The following is a 23,070-nucleotide window of genomic DNA, read 5'->3' as shown; positions in this document are numbered from 1 at the left end:
CTGCCTGAACTGGCTGCAGTGTGCAGCGCAAAGTATGAGTCCACCTTCGGTGCTGGACACACCACTGAGGAGGATACGTCCACCCCTGCACCCACCACACCTACCCTTACCACTCCTGTCCCTGCAGTGCTGCTCCTGCCCCTGAAGATGCCCCCCAAGGTTCCACATTCCATTAAGAACTCCATGTGCAGGCACGTTGGGGTAGACGGCCATTTGCCTTATTTGAGCAGAGACTCATTTTTGCACATCTTTTTTGTTCATGCTGAATGACTCCTTTTATTTTACGTTCAACACTATTGCATTTCAGGTACTTGATGCTGGTAATGGGGGACCTGGAGTTGGTGTCATGGTAATGTTTTGGGGTTCTGAAAGATGATTTTTGTTGATGGTCATGAGGTGGACCATGGTATCTGTGTGCCATCACAATGTCTCTGCATTTAATCATTGGTTGTGTGTGTTCAGTTTGGCTAGAGACATTGTCCAAAGGAGTGTTCGTTCCTCTGTGGCACCTGACATCTTCACTGCAGACAGCTGCACAAGTGTAGTGCTGACATGTCTGCACATTTCCTTTTTTGGTGACGGTTCCCTTCAACAATGACCATGCCTGCTCACAGATGTCTACTGCTCATTCGTCTGTGCCATGCTTGCAAATCACTGTACCTGTGTTTTGAGTATGTACAAATGCCTTCATGGACACATTCAACCTTTTCAGTACTATGCATGTGTATAATCACAGCCTACCCCTATGTTGGGGACTGTTATGCAAATTATTTGGGCACATAACTCACAATTTTGTGCATTGCATCTAAGGGGTTTCAACCCTATTCTTTCCATGATAGACTACATCTTGGTGGTCTGACCACCACCTGGACATTCATATCAGACCTGGGAAGTGCGTGACAATGTGTGTTCACTTTCGCTTTCTTTGTTTAGTAGGCTGTTACATCACTATACGCTATTGTGTCATGATGGTAGGGTGTGTATTTTTCTAGCAACCTCCATAGGTGGGTATGCATGTGGAATTTGACATCACACCCACATGTGGTGTGTCACGCAGTGTGTGAAAGTAATCCATCCTACAGGGAGTGGGACACTGCTGTAAGTAATGCGTTGCTATGGCACTATAATTATAGTCACAAGTTAGGGATGTGCACATACCCCAATGTAGTTTTGGTATGCTGATGATGATGTACCCACCCTATATCTGAGCACTGCTGGGAGACCTCTGCACCCACCCCTCATATGTCTTGCCACTGCTTAGAGCCCTCCGCACCTGCCCCCATACTGTTGGCCTCTACTGGGAGTCCTCTGCACCCACCCCCATACTGTGGCCTCTGCTGGGAGTCCTCTGCACCCACCCCTCATATGTTTGGCCACTGCTGGGAGTCCTCTGCACCCACCCCCATAATGTTGGCCTCTGCTGGGAGTCATATCCACCCACCCCTCATATGTCTGGCCTCTGCTGGAAGTGCTCTGCACCCACCCCTCATATGTCTGGCCACTGCTGGGAGTCCTCTGCACCCACCCCTCATATGTCTGGCCACTGCTGGGAGTCAAATCCACCCACCCCTCATATGTCTGGCCACTGCCGGGAGTCATAGCCACCCACCACTCATATGTCTGGCCACTGCTGGGAGTCCTCTACACCAACCCAAAACTGTTGGCCTCTGCTGGGAGTCCTATGCACCCACCCCTCATATGTCTGGCCTCTGCTTGGAGTCCTCTACACCCACCCCCATACTGTTGGCCTCTGCTGGGAGTCCTCGGCACCCACCACCATACTGTTGGCCTCTGCTGGGAGTCATACCCACCCACCCCTCAGATGTCTGGCCACTTCTGGGAGTCATATCCACCCACCCCTCATATGTCTGGCCACTGCAGGGAGTCATATCCACCCACCCCTCAGATGTCTGGCCACTGCTGGGAGTCCTCTGCACCCACCCCCATACGGTCGGCCTCTGCTGGGAGTCCTCTGCACCCACCCCATACTGTTGGCCTCTGGTGGAAGTCCTCTGCACCCACCCCTCATATGTCTGGCCACTGCTGGGAGTCCTCTGCACCCACCCTCATACTGTTGGCCTCTGCACCGACTCCCATACTGTTGGCCTCTGCTGGGAGTCATATACACCCACCCCTCATATGTCGGGCCACTGCTGGGAGTCCTCTGCACCCACCCCTTATATGTCTGGCCACTGCTGGGAGTCATATCCTCCCACCCCTCATATGTCTGGCCACTGCTGGGAGTCATATCCACCCAACCCACATATGTCTGGCCACAGCTGGGAGTCATATCCACCCACCCCTCACATGTTTGGCCACTGTTTGGAGTCCTCTGCACCCACCCCCAAACTTTTGGCCTCTGCTGGGAATCCTCTGCACCCACCCCTCATATGTCTGGACACTGCTTGGAGTCTTCTGGACCGACCCCCATACTTATGGCCTCTGCTGGGAGTCATATCCACCCACCCATCATATGTCTGGCCACTGCTGGGAGTCATATCCACCCACCCCTCATATGTCTGGCCTCAGCTGGGAGCCATATCCACCCAGCCCTCATATGTCTGGCCACTGCTGGGAGTCATATCCACCCACCCCTCATATGTCTGGCCTCTGCTGGGAGTCATATCCACCCAGCCCTCATATGTCTGGCCTCTGCTGGGAGTATCTGCACCCACCCCCATATGCCTGGCCACTGCTGGAAGTCCTCTGCACCCACCCCTCATATGTCTGGATACTGCTGGGAGTCTTATCCACCCACTGCTCATATGTCTGGCCACTGCTGGGAGTCATATCCACCCACCACTCATATGTCTGGAAACTGCTGGGAGTCCTCTGCACCCACCCCCAAATTGTTGGCCTCTGCTGGGAGTCATCTGCACCCACCCCTCATATGTCTGGCCTCTGCTTGGAGTCCTCTGCACCCACCCCCATACTGTTGGCCTCTGCTAGGAGTCCTCTGCACCCACGCCCATACTGTTGGCCTTTGCTGGGAGTCATATCCACCCACCCCTCATATGTATGGCAACTGCTGGAAGTCATATCCATCCACCCCTCATATGTCTAGCCACTGCTGGGAGTCATATCCACCCACCCCCTCATATATCTGGCCACTGCTGGGAGTCCTCTGCACCCACCCCTATACCGTTGATCTCTGCTGGGAGTCATATCCACTCATCCCTCATATGTCTGGCCACTGCTGGGAGTCTTCTGCACCCACCTCTCATATGTCTGGCCACTACTGGGAGTCATATCCACCCACCCCTCATATATCTGGCCACTGCTGGGAGTCATATCCACCCACCCCTCATATGTCTGGCCACTGCTGGGAGTCTTCTGCAGCCACCCCCATACTGTTGGCCTCTGCTGGGAGTCCTCTACACCCAGCCCTCACATGTCTGGCCACTGCTGGGAGTCCTTTGCACCCACCCCTCATATGTCTTGCCACTGCTGGGAGTCATATCCACACACCCCTATACTGTTGGCCTCTGTTGGGAGTCATATCCACCCACCCCTCATGTGTCTGGCCTCTGCATGGAGTCCTCTGTACCCACCCCCATATTGTTGGCCACTGCTGGGAGTCCTCTGCACCCACCCCTCATATGTCTGGCCACTGCTGACAGTCCTCTTCACCCACCCCTCATATGTCTGGCCACTGCTGGGAGTCATATCCACCCACCCTTCATATGTCTGGGCACTGCTGGGAGTCCTCTTCACCCACCCCTCATATGTCTGGCCACTGCTGGGAGTCCTCTGCACCCACCCCTCATATGTCTGGCCTCTGCTGGGAGTCATATCCACCCAACCTCATACTGTTGGCGACATGGGGTTGATGGCGTGCATGTGCCTTGTTAAGTATTGTGACGGTGCCGTGCGCGTGAAACGCACCGTACCCCAACATTCATGGCGTGTGTGCACATCGTACCACTATTGCAATAGTGCCATACAGAAGTGCGTGAAACGCACCGTACCCCAACATTCATGGAGTATGTGTGCATCGTATCACCATTGCAATCATGCCATACGCGAGCGAGTGAAACGCACCATACCCCAACATTTATGGCATGTGTGTGCGGCTTGTATTACTATTGCAATGGTGCTATACGTGAGCGTATAAAATGCACCGTACAAGTACTCTTCCGTTATTGCGGTATGTTGTTCTCACCGTATGCGCCGTCGTCGGTTTCTGTGCACCAGGTCGTAGGCGTACAAGACTGAGATGACACGGACGATGGGGTTCATGGCGTGTATTTCGCGTACCAGGGATACGGTTCGGGTTGTACTCTGCTTTTACGGACGTTTTTAGCTCCCGTAGAAAAAGGGTCATACGGCGTGTCGCAGAGACGAATCACACTTGCTGAGCTGGAAACTGCTGCTTGTTTACGTACGGACGTCGCGTAATGCTTGTTCCCGGATACAATTCTCACGTATTTTTTTGTCGTACGGTGTTTGGTACAATTCGTACGGAGATCTGCTTTGGGTTTGGATCGTACTTCATCGTACGTACGGGGATTTTGAAGGTGTACAATTCATACAGGAAATATGCTCCGTACGGCTATTCGGAGGGGATTTTACCGAATCGAAATCGGCCCCATAATGTTAAAAATAAACTGGTTAACATATATATATATATTTGTTAACCAGTTCTGTGTGGAGTGGCGTTTCTAAGATCAGAGGCACCTTGGATTTGATTTGTAACGCGGCGGCCTCAGCTGCGGGGAACGCACCGCCCAGACACCATGAAATGGGTCTGCCTGGCTGTCACCTTTCAGCCTGGGTACAGCGCACTAGAACTTTCTGAATTGGCACTGGCATTTGAAGGTCTGGGGCCCACCGGAGGGCTGTGGAAAATTAACAAAGAAGACAAGAATGAAATTTAGGCTTTATGACGAACTGTACCGGAAGAGAAGAATTGTGCGACTACAGCGCCCAGTATGCATCACGGGAGATAGCATACTATAAAAGGGGAAGTGACGCTGTGGCCGGTTTCGTCAACTGCTGCCTACCCCATGGGGAAGAAGCATGCTGCTTCGAAATGCGTCGGGGACTAAATCACCAGCCTTGATGTGCAGATGCATTGAATAAAAGGTTTGTTAACCAGTTCTGTGTGGATTTGATATAAATTAATATATATACTTACTCTACATAGTGCAACATTAGGGAAAACTTTGGATAGTGTAGGGGTAAAAATTACTATTCCAACTCCAGAGAGTGCAACAGAAGGGAAAGAGTTGGGTAGCGTAGGGGTAAAATTACTATTCCCACTCCTCAGAGTGCAACAGTAGGGAAATCACTGGAAAGCATAGGGGTAAAAATGACTATTACCGCTCCAGTGAGTGCAACTGTAGGGAAAGCGCTGGATAGCGTAGGGGTAAACATTACAATTCCCACTCCAGAGAGTGCAACAGTAGGGAAAGCGCTGGATAGCTTAGGGGTAAAAAGTTACTATTCCCACTTCAGAGAGTGCAACAGTAGGCAAAGCGCTGGATAGCGTAGGGGTAAAAATTACTATTCCCACTCCAGTGAGTGCAACAGTAGGGAAAGCACTGGATAGCGTGGGGGTAAAAATTACAATTCCCACTCCAGTGAGTGCAACAGTAGCGAAAGCGTTGGATAGGGTAGGTGTAAAAATAACTATACCCACTCCAGAGAGTGCAACAGTAGGCAAAGCGCTGGATAGCGTAGGGTAAAAATTACTATTCCCACTCCAGTGAGTGCAACTGTAGGAAAAGCGCTGGATAGCGTAGAGGTAAAAATGACAATTCCAACTCCAGTGAGTGCAACAGTAGGGAAAGTGCTTGATAGCATAAGGGTAAAATTCACTATTCCCACTCCAGAGAGTGCAACACTAGGGAAAGAGTTGGATAGCGTAGGGGTAAAAATTACTATTCCCACTCCAATGAGTGCAACAGTAGGGAAAGTGTTGGCTAGCGTAGGGGTAAAAATTACTATTCCCACTCCAATGAGTGCAACAGTAGGGAAAGTGTTGGCTAGCGTAGATGTTAAAAATAGTATACTTATAAATTAAATAAATATTGTAAATAAATAATGATCTATTAACATATTTAGAAAAAAAATATGCAAATACATGAAAAATAATTATTATTTTATAATGTTAAATACTTCCCACCCTATTCCCCAACAAAACACACAACATACTCCACATAAAATTTCACACAATTAAATTCATTTTAAATGAATCTATTAATACAAATACATTTGCAGATAATAATTAATCAGTAACAATAAATCATTTGGAATAAAAAGTAATACCAATTAAAATGAATTAACAAAAAAAATGTATGAATGCCAATAAATAATATTTAATAATAATGAATAATAAATTAATAATTAATTAACTAACTAAAAATACCAATACCAATAAGGAATACTTAATAGAAAGTATTACCAAATTAATAATTTATTAACCACACAAAATTATCAATACCAATAAATATTATTTAGTGAAAATTAATAACAAATGTATAATTACTTAACAAAAAAATTAATTATCAATGTTCAATTTTTCTTAATCAATTATTTATTTACAAATAATGTAATTACCACCCTATTCCCCTGAAGACACACAACTCACTTCAATAATAAATAACTAGAAATAAAATAATTATTAATAAATAATAAATAATAACCAATTAATAATTAATTAACAATACATTAATTAATATTAACAATAACTGAAAATGTATAATTACCAAATTATAATGAAATAACTTTCCAGTCTTTTGCCCTATAAACCCACAACCAACTACAGAAATAAAACACAAAATGACTTTAAAAAAATTACTTATTTCAAAAAAATGTATACATATATTTAAAAAAACAGTACAATACTTAACCAAAACTATGGTACACTTACATATTAAATACATACTAAAATATATCACACTCATATTAATATCAATATTATTAATATTGATAATTTCTATCGATATTACTAACATCGATATTTGCAACATCAATATTTCTTACCTTAACTTCGATATTCTGGTTGTAGATATTCTTCACTTTGACATTTGGTCCCTACAATATTTAAAACTCAATATAACTGTGCTATGATATCTAAAAATCGATATTTTGACTGTCCAGCCTTTAGAAGCTTGCTTCATTGTCATTCTTCTTGAGTTGTAGCTAACTCTAAGATGTTTCAATGAGAAGTCCAAATAACAAAGTTGGAGATCCCTCAAACTCTGCAAAGCCAATCGATTCTTTTTTAATGTTCTTCAAAGTTTCTTTCATGACAATGTAGCTCATTTAGCAGCACATACAAAACTTTCATACCTTGCTTGTATCTATAATTATATTTTCACAAGATAGTCATTTAAAAAATATTTATCTACCGATCAGTGTTTGATAGACTTAGCCATCAATATTAATGGCTCTACTTTTTTTCTAACTTTAAAAATATTGCATTAAGCTTCATGATAATTTTACAGAGGTAACGTATTTCCATTTTTAATTGAGTTGAAGTGCATTTTATAGTCCTTACTATGAACCCTGTCTTAGAATTAGTCAGAAATACCGCCATATTTTTCAGGAATCCACTTCACACTGGTGATGAAAATTAAGGCATTCAAAGTATATACCGTTCACCCGTTTACTGCTGAGGCTTTTCCCTCCATTATTGGGCCTCTTTTTTGGATAGTTGGGGTAGTTCGTTCTTAGAGCTCCATAACTTAATTTCCAAATAAGGTTTCCATGCCAAATGTGTGTCCCTCATCCCAACATTTTGGGGATTTCGAAAGTGTCCACGATTCGTCGATTCCCTTGGAAGGGACAGAGAAAATAGGCAAAATACATGTAGAGTTTGAGTTTTTGGGAAAAATCGAAAAAAGTACTCTGGATAAGAAAGTGTCTCTAAAAATGGCACCAACAAACTGTTTGCTGTGCTAAAATCACCATCTTCCCAGCCTTCAGGAACATACAGAGCTGAATAATAAAAACTAATGTTTTATCACTGTTTTGACATTTTTCAAACAGTTTTCCCTGTGTTTGTGCTCTTAGGCTACTTCGTGTTTGTGGTGGGAACCTGTGTGAAACACATGGGAGATCTAGAAAAGCAAAGAGCAACAGGGGAGATACCCTTACAATCAGATCAGGGACAGGGTAATTACATATAGAAAATAAAATAGTCCTCTCTGTTTTCTAGTGATATTGTAACCATTTTCTTTGTGATATTGTAACTACTTCTCAATATAAAATGTTTTTAATTGTCCTTGAAAATTTATTTTTAAATAATATTTAAATACATTTTATATGCTTTAATTTTTTGTATTTTCTGTATCAGTTTTCTGTGTTATGCTGACTTATTAGTGATGTATACTTTCTAACTATAAAGATTTGTTTGTCTCACTCCTGACACCAGCAACGTGTAGAACCTTATAAGCAAATTAGTTGCGAGCAGGGACTATCTTGTTTTCTAGATCTAGAAAAGCTACTGGTTTCTGTAAAGTAGTGAAAATGTCAAGTTCAGCAAGGCGTCAAATGTGTAGAACCCTCAAGGTTTTCCCAAGGAAACTAAGGGGAACATTAGGATGGCGGGGACTTTGTCTGCCCGCCATCCCAACGTGAAAAGGGACTATCCGCCATAAGGGCGGGCGTCCCATGGGGGCCATTAGGATGCGCCCGCCACAATGGCAGGCGCATCCCGCATATTTAACATTGCGGCGGGCGGTGCTGCGAGCACCACCCTCCGCAATGCTAAAAATGCATGTCATGCATTTCAATGCACAACGTGACAGGCAATTCACTGTGCCTGCCACGTTGTATATTAAAATGCAGGGGTTACTATAGGTACCCCCCCATGTGCACCCTCCAGAGTCCCTGAGGGCCCGCAACTGGCCCCCGTAAGAGATTCCCACATGCCTTTCCGTGGCGTCAACGCCGCCACAAAAAGGCATGTGTCCACCCCCTTCGTAATATGGATGGCAGTGTCTAGAAGTCACCGCCACCATATTAAACTCTTTTCCGCCCAGTCGACTTGTCGACCGGGCGGAAAAGCAGCCGACGGTCTTTCCGTCCACCATGGTCCCCCGGCCATAGTAATATCGCAGGGGGGAAATGGGTTGGGGGCGGGGACGGATCTCGGGCGGATCGCTACCGCCATGCGGGCGGTGGTGATCCGCCCGAGATCCTAATGACCCCCTAACTGTTAATTTAAAGAAATTCTGATCATGAGTAGGAAACAAAGCCCATTTGTGACAATGTTTTAACCTTTAACTTTTAGTCTCTGTGACAAATTCACAAAAGCAGCATACAATTGTATCCTCTATAGCCTACTAGTTGTGGGAATAAATAGGGTTTGCAGGTTCTCCAAGAGCCCCAAGTTACCCAGAGCCAAAACACAGAGCTCCACTGTACAATGGTTTTTCATTGTGTACTGTGACTAGACCAATTCAAATGACAAAATATGAAGAGTGAAAAATGGGTATCAAGGAGCTTCATGCATTTCTGAAATTAGCTTAAGAGATGGAGAAAAGGAGCAGTCGTTATTCATGCATCTCTGAATGTGTAGGCACATGTACTAGCATATGATTTAGAGAGTATTCTTCAAAATGCCTTCTTTCTTATGCACTGGCTTACATTTTGAGAGGCACAAATGTAGCAATATCGAATTGGTTATAACAAATGTTCTAGTATTCTATACTCATATATATGCCAATAAACATGGTACATCGCTTGTGTGGGTAGGCCTAGCCCTGTGACAGTAGATGGCTCAAAGCACAACATGGAAGCATCACATTTCCCACTAACAACTGACCTTTTTTTTACAAAGTGGATAGCTGTAGATTTTAGGCTCTAGCTGAGCTGGCACTCAAGGAAAAGTAGAAAACTTGCAAATGTTTTGAAAGCTATACATCTGGAAGAATCTAGGGTGGGGTGACTTGTATGACTCTCACCAGCAATGACAGCCTTCTCTAATGAGGTGTTACCATCAGAAATATATCGAGCCTTAGAGAGAGTTAGAATTGTGTCAATTTTTGACCTAATACATGTCATATTACACACCAGAAAAACTCATGATGTCGGTGTGAATCTTAATCCATATAAAACTAGCTGTCCCAAGTGTAGCTGTCAAGCAGCAGCTATTCTCCATATGCTATATGCATGACCTTCCCTTAAGATGTTCTTAGGAAGAGGGGTTTCGATTTCCTATGGCAAGTTTAAGACAAGAACTTCAGTTTAGTCCTATGATGATAATGCTGGGATGCAGAATGGAATTTGACATTGAGCTAAGACTGTAGCTGTTTCTACTTAACAGTCTCAGCCAGAATCTGCATTGACAGATCCTGGGTTTCTGTAGTCCCCCAGCATTCTAGCAAGTGGTGGGCAGCCATCTGGCAAACACATGATTTAGAACAGGCACAGGTTAGCGCGAGGAGCACTTGGTTGCTCATGAGGTTTTTTTAAAACCAGGGGCGGGGTTTAGTTGGGATCTGTAGGTTTAGATTCATCAATACGTGTGATTCTGGGCAGATTGAATGTTTCTTGTTTTTCTTTTCCTTTTTTGGTTTAGCATCTTCTCTGCTTGCCTCTCGTGTACTGTAACTATGAGTTGGTCATTGATTGAGTTTTTGTTTTTGTTTTGGTATTTCCATCCCTTTACCAATCAATCAATCAATCAATCAATACATTTGTAGAGCACGCACTCACCCGTGAGGGTCCCAAGGCGCTGTAGGGAGGGGGTGCCGCTATTGCCAGAATAACCATGTCTTGAGGTGTTTCCTGAAGGTGAGATGGTCCTGGGTCAGTCGTAGGTGTGCTGGGAGGGAGTTCCATGTCTTGGCTGCCAGGTACGAGAACGATCTTCCTCTGGTGGTGGCTCTGCGAATCCGCGGGATGGTGTTGAGGGCGAGGCGGGTGGAGCAGAGCTGACAGGTGGGGTAGTAGAATGAGAGGCGGTTGTTGAGGTATTCGGGGCCAGTGTTGTGGAGCGCTTTGTGTGCGTGGGTGAGCAGGCTGACTGTGATCCTCTTGTTGACGGGGAGCCAGTGCAGGTTTCACAGGTGGGCGGAAATGTGGCTGTGGCGAGGGATGTCGAGGATGAGTCATGCGGAGGCATTCTGTATGCGCTGGAGATGTTTCTGAAGTTTGGCTGTGGTTCCTGCATATAGGGCGGTCCCGTAGTCCAGTCGGCTGGTGATGAGGGCCTGGGTGACTGTCTTTCTGGTTTCGGTGGGGATCCACCGGAATATCTTTCGGAGCATGCGCAGGGTGTTGAAACATGAGGACGAGACTGTGTTTACTTGCTTGCTCATCGTGAGGGAAGTGTCCAGGATGAATCCCAGGTTGCGTGCGTGGTCCGTGGGTGTGTGTGTGTCCCCAGCGTAATGGGCCACCAGGAGTTATCCCAGGCGGATGGGGATTGTCCAAGGATGAGGACCTCCGTCTTGTCCGAATTGAGCTTCAGACGGCTGTACTTCATCCATTCTGCAACATCTTTCATTCTGTCCTGGAGGTTGGTTTTGGCAGTGAGTGGGTCTTTGGTGAGGGAGAGTATCAGTTGGGTGTCGTCGGCGTAGGAGATGATGTTGATTTTGTGTTTGCGTGCGATGGTGGCGAGGGGGCTCATGTAGATATTGAAGAGGGTTGGGCTGAGTGAGGATCCTTGGGGTACGTTGCAGATGATCTTGGTGGCCGCGGAGCGGAAGGGAGGGAGGCAGACTCTCTGGGTTCTGTCGGAGAGGAACGATGTGACCCAATCCTGGGCCTTTCCTTGGATCCCAGTGTTTTAGAGGCGGGTTATAAGGGTGCGGTGGCAGACGGTATCGAAGGCTGCCTAGAGGTCCAGGAGGATGAGAGCGGCTGTCTCTCCATTGTCCATCAGGGTCCTAATGTCATTGGTGGCTGCGATGAGGGCGGTCTCGGTGCTGTGGTGGGCTCGAAATCCGGACTGGGATGGGTCGAGCGAGTTGTTTGCTTCGAGGAATGCCCTCAGCTGTTTATTGACGGTGTTCTCGATGACTTTATCCGGGAAGGGGAGAAGGGAGATGGGGCGGAAGTTCTTAAGGTCTTTGGGTTTCTTCAGAAGGGCATTGATTTCTGCATGTTTCCAGATTTCAGGGAAAGTGGCTGAAATGAAGGAGCTGTTTATGATGTTCTGGAGGTGGGGTGCCATGATGGTATCGGCTTTGTTGAAGATATGATGAGGGCATGGGTCGGAGGGGGAGCCAGAATGGATGGTGTTTATGACGTGGGTGGTGTCTTCAGTGCTGATGGGGGTCCATGCGCTGAGGGTGGTGGTGGGGTCGTTGGTTTGGTGGCTGGGGTCCGAAACGGTCGTGTATATCTGGGATATTGCAGTGGAGGAATGTGGCTAGGGAGTTGCAGAGGTCTTGCGACGGTGTGATGTCATTGTTGCTGGCACTGGGGTTGGAGAGCTCTTTGACAATGATGAAGAGTTCCTTGCTGTTGTGGATGTTGTTGTCCAGCCGCTCTTTGAACGATGTCCTTCTGGCGGTGCAGATCATTTGGTGGTATTCGCGGGTGGAGCTCCTGAGGGCTGTCATGTTTTCTGATGTCCGTTTGTGGCGCCAAGCTTTTTCAAGGGTTCGGCATGATTTGTTTGCTATTTTGCGGGCGTCTGTGAACCATGAGGTTTTTCTGTTGCCAGTCTTGCCTGGGGGTTTCTTTAGTGGAGCGATGTTGTTGGTGCAGTTGTTGATTCACTGTGCGAGATTGTGTGCTGCGTCGTTGGAGTCAGGGGTGTCGAGAGGTGGGTTCTGGCTCAGCGATGTGGTCAGCTGGTCTGTGGTGACTTTGCTCCAGCATCTGCAGGAGATCTGTAGCGTGTGGTGGTGGGATATAGTCTTCTTGAAGGTGAAGTGGATGCAGCGGTGGTCGGTCCAGTGTAGTCTGGTGGAGTGGCTGAAGGAGACGTGGTTGCTGGCAGAGAAGATGGGGTTGAGCGTGTGGCCCGCGAGATAGATGAGTTTACCTACTCATTTGTTGTACCAATTCTGTTTGATATAATAATGTTTGCTTAAAATGATGTGCGCCGATTGGCTCGCCAATGTGATCTGATAATACTGACTTAATAAAAAAAAATGTTTTTTAAAACATACCATTACTTTTATTTTTTATTTCTATATTTGTAAAACAGTATTATATTTTAAAATAACATTTAAAATTATTATTTTCGGAGTGGATACAGAAATATTCTAGATATAGACACACTAACATTGGGAAACACATACATTTGTTGGGGGTTTATTTTACAAAATGTCCCCTAACTTACAAACATAGAGGAAAGTCTATATATTGAGGAAGAATGCCAATTTAACATTATGACAATAAAGGGGTATATGTACAAAGACGTGACGGAGTGAGCTCTCATTGCTTAACGCCTCACTCTACCACTTCAGACATGAAAGGCTGCACCATATTTACAAGAATATGATGAAGCCTTGCGTTTCCCCCTGCGCTGGCATTACGCTTAGCTGCCTAACACAGGCATCACACATGGAAAAAGAAAAAAACGAGGAGAAATAAAGCATTTTCCTTGTTTCGCCAAGTTAAGATCAGGTGGAATGCCCACCGCAAAACCCACTGCCCACCCAAAGCATAGGTTGAAAGTGGGCCTTATTTACAAGACACTGCTAAGCCACATCAAGTGGCTAAACGCTGCCTTCTAAATAAGGCACAGCCCCTATCGCCACAAACATTTTGGAAAAAGTGAGGTTCCTGTGGTGATAGGGGCTTGTAGATATGCCCCTGAGTCCTACAGACATTAGAGTCAGTTTAACCATGTGTTGAATAGATAGCTTATAAATATTAAAACCTCCAGGTCTACACATTTTGGAGTTCATTCATGGTGGAAAATATATCTTTAAAGAATGGGTACCCTGGAGTTTTTTACTTTTTGTTGAGCACATATTTGCTGGTATTCAGGTCCTTGCACTGTGGAAAATGCTCTCTAGCCCAATAATTGGTATTGTTAAAGTATGTTTTCTTAATTGGTCTATTTAACCTTTCATCAAGGCCATAGTAGATGGAGCAGAAAATGTAAATTTGGCTTGCAAGTTAAATATCATATGCCGTGTGCAGTATGCATAATACATGACCCCATATATGCCAAAATATAAGGTTAAAAGGTGCGTCACTGTGCTAGGCCATAGTTTAGGCTCTGAAATAAAGCATGCCAAATAAAAGTGCCTTTGTTTTGTAGGGAAACCTTAATTTTAATATAAGCAAGTCAACCCTCAAGTGTGTTTCATCAACCTATAAAGCAGGGTGCATAGTATTTTAAAATGTGATACTAATATAGTTGAAATTTGTGCCCTCATATAGACTGATCTATCACCTCTGTGTAGGGCAGGTAAAATTTTCAAACAAAAGGTCTATTTGTGATAGGAATGTCATCCAACGGTATTTTACACATCATTTTATAAATCTGATTTAGAGCTCATTTCAGGTTTTTGAGGTGAAGGGTGTCTGTAGGGACCACAGTGCCCAGAAAAATTAGGCTCGATGAAGACTGCCTGGTGAAAAGGTGCCAGGGCTGATCTCAAGACAGTCAGATCTGCAGCAAACCCCCTCTTATGGTCACAGAGTCAAAGAGGCCTGACTGACCCTCATGATGGAAAATGTCAAGGCAGACACTGGGCTTAAGGGACTGCCTGTGACTAGGGCAGAAGAAAGAAGGTAACAACACCATGAGGGCTCTGGGAGATGTACTTAAGGCGTAGGGCCCAGGGGGGGCTTACTTCGGGTGATCAACAGGTGTCCTGCACCATCCAAAGGGTATCTGAAGGGAAACCAAAGAGCCCAAGAGGATCAATACTGAGAAAACCAGTCAAAGAGCACTGGAGAGGTAGGACTCCCATGCTGAGAGTGTCCAAGGGCCAGAATGCACATGAACAACTAGCAGGATTTAGGGCCCCTCCTCCCTTAAAAGAGCTACCATCTTTTGATGCATTAACACAATAAACAAACCTAGTCAAGTCAACAACTTTAGGAACAATGAAGAGAACTGTGGATCGTGGATAAAACCTCGGAGGGACCAGGCACAGAAGCGTCACAGAAAATAACTGAAGCAGGTACGGGGTCCAATATGAAGACTTCTGTACCAAAATAAATATCCCGCAGAGCTCTGCACTGTAGTATGACCCTTTAAAACACAGACAGCAGGATTATGTTCCACCAGACATCCTCACATCATAGTTACAATACTGCAGGGAGTATAGAGTTGAACAAAAGGATAAAGTATCAAATACATTCTTGAACTTAGCCTTCTTTATGCTATGAGTCAAAGGTGAGGGCAGGATTTCAAAAAGGTTCAGGAGCAATGCAGCCAATAACACATCAAATATCCCAATCCAATTTATGGAATGATGGGGCACTGATGCTACCATTGCAGATCTCAGTATCAACCTAAAAATTTATCTAGAACTGTATTAGAACATACAATAGAAAGTGTAGTGGTAAATATAACCCTCCTCAAGGCAGATCTTAGAAAGGTCATTGAAAGAATGAGCACAGTGAAAGCACAGTAACCCTATCCTGCCGCTGCATGCTGTTACTCAGCATATAACAAGGAATTGAACTGACAAACGTTATTGCCCAGGCTTCAAATTACAGTCCTGGGGTATCACTTGATGCTAAAAACTCCAGAAGATCTATTCATTCTTGGAAGAGTTTTAAGGGATCCACACAGCAGAGGACACAGAGTGAGAAGAAAGAAACATTTCTGGAACCTAGGGGCACTGTTCCTAGTATGGCTAAATTCCCCATTAGTGGACATGGTGTAAGTGTAGTGTAGTGTACCCTACTCTAGCAATCTAACTTTTAAAAAAAACAGGGTTGAAGAAAGGCTTATGCTAGACCCTTGACACCTAACCTAAAAGTTTAGTATTGTCTTACCTAACAAGTATTGTGTAATTACCTGAGGTAGTAGCAGCTTCTTGTGGAAACCTCACTTATGGAAAAGTGGCAAAGCAAATGCAAGTCGTTATCCCAACCGCTGCACCACCAATGTAGGAGGCTGGCTCAGTATATAGTGTCCACCTATGGTGAGGCACCGTGCTCTGAGTCAAGGCAACCAGTAGCGGTCGGTGTTGGGAGTGCTGCAAGACTGTGACGTGGGGCGGGGGGCGATGAGGGTGGGTCAAATACAGGTAAGTAAACATATAAATAAATAAAAATAGTTTTGTTGCATGCACTGCAATGCTTAGTGATAGTGTTTAGGTCCATGAAAACCAAAGCTCTCAAGGGGTAGCTGTGGAGAGCAGCTAAGGCTGGCTTTTTGTCCAATAAATTTCCCTCTGGATTGTATTTTGCTACCACTGTCTTTCAGCGCCGGGAAACCCTTACGGGTAGCTGTCGCGCTATATAAAATTAATAAATAAATAAAATAAAATAAATAAATAAAGGCTTATTTAGGAGGGGTTACAGGCAAGATAGGAAAGGTCCAAGGATTCTGAGGCTTAAACACCGCTTTGATAAGCTGCTTTTGCAGGTGAATGGAGACACACTCGAAGCTCTGGACCTCTTGAGCTTCATACAGGAATGCAAGTTTGAAAGGTGGAGAGTGTGTACTCCATGAGGGATCACAATTGTGCTTGTTAGGATTAATATCCATTCTTTCAAGTTGTCATACAGAGGACAGAACTATTTCAGGTTGCAGTGTAACATCTTTATTATTTTTTAGTGAGACATGGACAGCTGACACGTGTTTCGCCCCCTCTTGGCGAATTGCGCCGGGGCTTTCTCAAGGCTGTAAAGAAAGATGAATTAATTGTTTAGGAGTGTGATGAGATAGCAGTTGACCCCAAGAGAAAGAGAGAAAAGAAAGAAATCACCTAAGGTGGAGAGTGATTGAAATATTTTGTGATGTCTCAGCATCAAGGCATTATCTAGAACGTGAAATGACAGTGTATCGTGCCTCAAGTCACGTAATTACAGATTTCACATGTACTTATAGCGAGTTTCAAACTTGCATTCCTGTATGAAGCTCAAGAGGTCCAGAGCTTCGAGTGTGTCTCCATTCACCTACAAAAGCAGCTTATCAAAGCGGTGTTTAAGCCTCAGAATCCTTGGACCTTTCCTATCTTGCCTGTAACCTAAATGTATGTATTCTAAAGGCCTAAACAACTAATTCTTGGCCAATCAACAAATCAGTACTAAAAGAAGTGTACCATTGGTGTACAAGGAAATTCAATACACAATGTCATCATACAATACGAGACGTGATAGACGCAATAATAGATTGGAAGAAGCATTTGGGTGCAACTATAAGTCGAACATCAAGTACTACCAATCTAATGTCGGCAAAAAGCACTTTCCAAGCCTTGGAAAAAGTTGCGAAAAAGGAGACTTCAAAGTGGTGGGAAGGAGCATCTCTCAAAAAATATTTGGAACACAACCTAATTCCACGTGGATTACGCATCCTGATCTTTCCCCCCATAGAAACCACAGCTCCGGAAAAATTACAACTATGGGAAGAAAATCTTCGCACAGCTTCTAACAATATGCTCCGACAAGTTACAGGAGGAATATGAAATTAGCAAAAACTTATTTAGGAGGGGTGTAAAGCAAGTGCATTTTCCACTATAGTCAGTCAATACACTTTTTACACACAAAAAAATGACACCCGGTGAGTATGAAACTACTTTCATTTATTAGCACACACTAGACACTAACTTGGTATATTTCCTACCTGCAGATATCAACTACACACAAAAACAAAAAATACTTTAGAAATAGATAAGTAACAGAGAAAAACACATTGGGGCCAACCGGGGGCCAAACCATATAATAAAATAGTAGAATGTGAGGTAAGTACCAGAATGAGACTAGTACCCAAGGATGGAGGACCCCATTGGAAACATGGAACCAGCCAAGGTAAGTAGCCAGGGACCTAAGGCACCAGGGTGCAGTTTGGTGACACAGAGAAAAACATTCATAGAATAACACAGTGTATGTCGCAGTCGGAATATTACAGATCTAAGGCCATTCCCAAAGGACCCCAAATGAACTACTTGGATCCAAGGAAGGTTTCAGAGCCACCCCACCCATGGATACCCCAGGAACCAGGATACCTGCACCGAAGACACCAATATCAGTGGAACCAGGATGCGGAATCCAGATGAGAAGAACCTGAAAGAAGAGAGGACAGAGTCCAAACCACCCGGAGATAACCAGGAGGCAAAGAAACCCAATACCAGCCATTATAGGAGGTTCTTTCTGTAGCATGGTGATGTTGAAGCAGCAGCTGTGGACAACCAGGCAATAATACAGGTGCACAGGAGCCTTCTACGAGCTTTCCCATGCTGCCAATAAGTGCAGGAAGGTGAGTGGCTGGCACGACCACTAACAGGCATTGGCAAATGCAAACAATTGTTTGCCCGAGAAGATGCTGTGTTGCAGAACAGCAAGGTCGGTGAGACTAACCCAGTAAGACTAAGTCAGGATGGGCCCTCAGCATGTAGGAGAGCCAGTAGGAATTGGCAGAGACCCCTTTAGGACCCACTGACAGCAAGCACAGGGAGTGACAGGGAGTCCTCAAAATCACACAAGAGATAAAGGCTAATGATGCAGAGGATGCAGGCAAAACATAATTCTTTGAGCTGTGCAATGTTGGGGCTTTATGGGGCTTCCATGAAGAGAGCCAACAAGCCTTAGTAATAATAGACAGATGTGCCGCACATGAAGGTGGTTTACGTCGGCTTGGGAGGAACTACAGTCATCCAATCTACAGAGAAGACTAGTCAGGCTTCTAGAGAACCAACAAACCACCACCTGTGTTGCAGAGCCAGAGGATGTCCATGAGACAACAGGATCATCAAACTCTACGCCGACATAGAGGTGCCTGTGGAGGCAGGGAAGTGACTCCTTCAATCCAAGGGAGATTCCTTCTGGCTGAGATGCAGGCTGGGTTCTGAGTGACTCAGAGGATGCTAGGCCTTGGAGCTGCAGAACTTGAAGAAGCACAGGTACAATGATGCAGCAGGCATCTTCCCAATGGAGCTGTCTTGTCTTTGGCCCTGGCTCGAAGCACAGCAGAGTTCCAGTGTCTACCAACAGAAGAGTCTTTAGGCAGTCTTCAGGTGATAGACAGTTGGATCTAGAAGTTGTTGTCAGGAAAAATCTAAGGACCCACCCTCAGGAAGCCCTTAAATAACCATAAAAAGGGGAAGGACCCCTTATCTGATGAACCACCGATCAGAGCAGGTCAGGGATGCTACTAAGCTGTCGTAGCCAGGGAGATGCTCACAGGGGCCAAGATGCAACATGGCTGAATCAAATGTCCACATGGAGGAGCTCTGGGCACCTCCCTATGGAGGAGCAGGACAGGGTGTGGATATTCCCCTGTTCTTTGTGTGGTTTCATGCCAGAGCGGGAGCCAAGGACTCCTAAACTGGGAAAAACTGGTTTGTGCATGGATGTCGCCAAATGTGCCGTTCAATGCAGTCTGGTGGTGCTCAGAAGTGCCCTCACCCTGCCTAAAGTAGAGGTTATTACACCTGTCACAGGAAAACCTTTGTTCGGCTTCCTCTGCCTGAGTTAATCCCATCAGCAGGGGCAGAACACTGTCTAGGATCGGCAGCAGAGCGAGTTTGCAGGCAGACTACACAGGTAGGTCTTGGGGGTCTTTTAGGAAGCCCCCAGTACATGATATCATGCAACTGGAAACAGTGTAGTTTTTTTTCATAGAGTTTTATATAGCGCAAACTTGACATGAAGGTATCAGGTATCAGATCGCTTTACATGAGCACTAGTTGCATTACATCAGGACACATTCATTTTTGGTAGGCACGGGGAGATTAAGTAATTTGCCCAGACTCACAGGATGTTCAGCGTCATTGCCAAGACTCGAACTTGGTTCCCCAGATTTGAGGTCAACCACCCTAGCCATTAGGCCAACTCCTCTCTCTAATTGCATGATTCCAACATGTATGTTACCCAGGATGACCAGGTTCAGAGCAGCCATTATGTAGTTGGACATCTCAATTTGCCAGTGTCCACTACATAACTTGTGATGGCTGTCCCACACTTACAAAGCCCAGAGAATTGAGTCCAAGATTTGTTGGGGTACCTTTGCTAATGCAGGGGTACCCACAAACTTAGGACTATGCACCCTGCCATTGGACTGAAGGGCCTGCCTTAGGGGTGACTTCTATGCTAAAAGTGCAGTGACCAGGATATAAGGGAAAACGTATATCCATGGTGAAAGGTGCAAGCAACATTTCATGCAGACTGCAATAGCAGCAGTGCAGACACAGTTTGCATGTGCTCCCATTGGTGGCATATTACATGCTACAGCCCCTGAGGAACCAATGCCCTCGGTACCTCAGTACCATATACTAGGGACTTATAATGGTACCCCAGTATGTCAATTGTAGGGTGTACAAAGAACATACCAGCACATTTGGAGGAGAGAGCTCTGCCGTGGGATCCTGGTTAGCATGACCCCAGTGATCTACAGTCAAAACTCACTGACACCAGGCAAAAAGTGGGGGTATCTATGCCAGAAAATCTTACTTTCCTGCATACATTTGTTAAAATAGAATTGTTTCTGCTAGCACATTATCCTATGTAAGTTAGCATTTGTGGCACCATTTTCTGTTTAGACATCATTTTGAATCATGATCGAAAAAAATGATTAGCTACTTGCAAGAAAAAGCTTCTGCTAGGTTTAATTTCTCCAAGGTTGGGTTTTGCTTCACTAATGAATAGACTGTTCTTATTAACTCTTACCTTTCTCACTAGATAAAGGCTTTCTCCCAATTATCTAGTGACCGGCCCAACTGGAGTAAGCTTGGACTTTGTAACTTTGTAAGATATGAGCACCGAGATTGTTTTTCTCTTGTATTCCATTGCTTTGCTGCACCTGCCTGGAAAATTCCATCATGGGCGAGTCCTTGCACAGTTACGAAATTTACATAATGTATATGTATGCTTGTTGATTTAAGTCCCTCTGCAGCACTCCTAGAGACTGAGCAGACTGGGCTCCACTCTGAGTGTACCTCAATAAACAGATATTCATTTGTATTCTCTACTCTCTGACCGACTCTTCATTTGGTATGGAAGACTGAGAGGTGGTAATTAGTGACCCGGGTGACCCAAATCGGACCACTTCCTTCACATTAATAAATGTAATGGGTTGATAAAGAGCAGTGTTTAGGTTGCCAGGCCTAGGAATAACAGACATCCTAGATCCAAAAATATTGTCTCACAAGAGATATTGACCTAAACTTCTCTAAAGACAGATGCCAGCACTGGCATGATTATTTGTTTAGTTATTTTGAAAAATGCGATAGGGAATCTATCCTCCTCGGGCAACATGCTGGTGGGCGAAGAATTAAATCGTGGCCACAATGTTTTCCTCAGAAATGTCCTCTTCTCGTGTCTTGGCTTGTTCTGTCATCAATCGGGGGGTTTTTAGATACCTAATTAGAGGTGATATCCGTTTCAGCATCTGGGGTGATGTCAGAGGTGTGAAGAGTTCTGTAAAAGTGTTGACATTTTTTCATGATTGTACTTGGATAGGTTATCATCTCTAAGCGTGAGCGCAAAATCCGTTCCGCTCACGGATTTCACGGATTTTCAGTAAATCCTCAATCCGCAAACTCCCGCGAATTTACCGAAAATCCGAGAATCCGCGAGCAGCGGATTCGGGGGGCAAAAGTTCAAGCCTTCAAGCTTGAACTTGTTGTTGTAACTATTTTAGGATGGCACCGGCAAGCTGCCAGCGCCATCCTAAAATAGTTACTAAGTTAGCTTCAACAGGAAGCACTAATAGATAAAATAAAGCAGGTGCTCAAGCACCTGCTTTATTTTATCTATTAGTGCTTCCTGAGGAAGCTAATTTAGTAACTATTTTAGGATGGCGCTGGCAGCTTGCCGGCGCCATCCTAAAATAGTTACAGCCCAGGATGATGGATGGACAGCTCACTCAAGGGACCCCTGCGCCCTTCGGGGCGATTGCATAGTAATACACACATGGCCTCTGGAACTAGTTGAAGCTCAAATTCAGTGACTCATTCATCAGCCCAAAAACAATCGTGAGCGTCATCGAGGCTGGGCAGGTGTGCCGCCCTTCTTCCCAAATCTACCGTCCAAAATCAGCTGTGATGCTGGATAGAGGCCTTTGTATCCTTGACTTTCACGAGCGCAATCCTCGTGCTGTTCCTGTGACCAGGAGCTTCTTTCTCTTGATCTGCTGCTCTGATCGGTCTCTGACCTTTTATACACACAAGAGGCATGTGAACTCGCATGGAAGCCCCGCCCGTTTGGCCCCGCTCACACACTCGCGGTGGCTGTGCACCGTCTTCCCGCCATTTACCCACTATGATGGACAGCTTACTCTAGGGACCCCTGCGCCCTTCGGGGCGATTGCATAGTAACACACACATGGTCGGTGGAACTAGTTGAAGCTCAAATTCAGTGACTCATTCATCAGCCCAAAAACAATCGTGAGCGTCGTCGAGGCTGGGCAGGTGTGCCTTCTTCAGAAATCTACCGTCGAAAATCAGCTGTGATGCTGGATAGAGGCCTTTGTATCCTTGACTTTCACGAGCGCAATCCTTGTGCTGTTCCTGTGACCAGGAGCTATTTTCTCTTCATCTGCTGCTCTGATCGGTCTCTGACCATTTATACACACAAGAGGCACTTGAACTCGCACAGAAGACCCCCCTCATTAAAAAAATCTGCGAATCCACGAATTCGCGGATTTTGCGGATCCACAAATCTGCAAATTCACGGATCGTGGATCCGCGAAATCCGCCCATGCTTAATCATCTCATTTTTAGTCTTAGAGAGGACCAAATCAGTTCCTGTTGACCCTGCTTTTATAAGCTAGGCTGCCTGTGACCTACCTGCCTTTTCTCCTTGTTCATAATGCATTTGGCAGAGGAGGAATAAGGATTTCTGTGCTTCTGAAGTGTAGATGTGATCCAGTTTCATTTTAGCCTTAATTAGGCCTTCTAGGGGGAGTGCTAGAGAGGCAAGATGGCTGCACCCTATTGCAGGTCTGCAAGCAGGAGACTACTTTCAGATAAATATCAGCAATATGGGTTGCCATCTGTGCCACTAAATCTCAGCACCACTTAGTGC

This window comes from Lissotriton vulgaris, chromosome 1_1, assembly GCF_964263255.1.
Source record: "Lissotriton vulgaris chromosome 1_1, aLisVul1.2, whole genome shotgun sequence".
Taxonomy (NCBI): Eukaryota; Metazoa; Chordata; class Amphibia; order Caudata; family Salamandridae; genus Lissotriton; species Lissotriton vulgaris.
The sequence above is the reverse complement of the archived record's forward strand: the minus strand, read 5'-3'. Positions refer to the sequence as shown.